The sequence below is a fragment of the Odontomachus brunneus genome, unplaced genomic scaffold (genome assembly GCF_010583005.1).
Source record: "Odontomachus brunneus isolate Ranch 3 - 2012 unplaced genomic scaffold, Obru_v1 Obru_scaffold_372, whole genome shotgun sequence".
NCBI classification, from domain to species: domain Eukaryota; kingdom Metazoa; phylum Arthropoda; class Insecta; order Hymenoptera; family Formicidae; genus Odontomachus; species Odontomachus brunneus.
In genome coordinates this window covers 15,948-17,419 of record NW_022639822.1, presented here as the reverse complement: position 1 = coordinate 17,419, position 1,472 = coordinate 15,948, and positions in this window count along the sequence as shown.

Genomic DNA, 1,472 nt, shown 5'->3' with positions numbered 1-1,472 from the left:
CGTCAGAAAAGTCGAGAACGACGATGAGTCCGTCAAGAGTGCATACTCGGACGAGGAGTGCACCGATCTGAGTCACAATGAGGACGTCGTGGTGAAAGAGGAACCGATGATCAGGACCGTGCGAACAACGTCGTCAAAGAGATGGTGGCCGATGAAACTTCTGGTATCGCACCGATTAGGTTGAATGAAGAGAAGAGATAATGATCACCACTTGTTATTGATCTTGAAGTCGCCGAAGAGAATAATGGGAATGTTGAAGAAAACTAACTGATGGGCGCACAATAAGGATCACACCACGTACTCGCGTATCGCTTATTATCTGCGGATAAAACTTTTACACCCAGCAAGACATATAAGAACTTGTACGCACAGCACATTACAGAACATAAAATTAGGAAACATGAAGTTGAAAGATTGAAGAAAGAAACAAGTGAAACAATTGATACACATACGCGACCATGACATATTCGTTTCGCGTTTATTCATACGTGTTTAAAAGTAAAATAATATTCGGACATGTAACGACATACAAATGGACTGTGCGCACTTAATACATAAATTACGCTCATGAACTCACCACTTATTTTCGCACTGTAACAACGCCGATAGTTGCAAGAGAGCACCGCGGTGCATATGTTTAAAGTGCGAGGACACAAATCCCGCCGCAATTTGTAACAATCGGCTCTTTATCTCTGAGGACATCATATAGAAAAACAAGTCTAATTGCCGCAATCGCAATTGCGACCACATTGTAACGTCTCGCGTCGTTCCAGCCATAACCCTTATAGAAATATCATACTAAGAATCATTGATTAATTACTTATTTTCAGTATTAAAAGTACAGTATTTAGTAATATTCTGTGATTCAAATACAGCTTTTAGTACTCAAGTATTTCAATATTTAATGTTACAAATCCTACCTTATGATTGATTTCAATACTTAAATATTGATATGCAATACTTCGTCCAGTGATAAAATACTTACTCAGAACATTGTCAATATTTAAATACTAATATATAATACTTTGCTAAGATAAAATACTTACGCAAAATACTGTTAAGATTAAAAGTATTAACCCAGACAGCATACAATATTAGTAAGTTATTAGATAAATATTTATAAATATTTATTTTGAATTGCTTTTTTAAAATATTATATATACATATATATATGTATATATAATATTTTAAAAAAGCAATTCAAAATAAATATTTATAAATATTTATTTTGAATTGCTTTTTTAAAATATTATATATACATATATATATGTATATATAATATTTTAAAAAAGCAATTCAAAATAAATATTTATAAATATTTATTTTGAATTGCTTTTTTAAAATATTATATATACATATATATATGTATATATAATATTTTAAAAAAGCAATTCAAAATAAATATTTATAAATATTTATTTTGAATTGCTTTTTTAAAATATTATATATACATATATATATGTATATATATC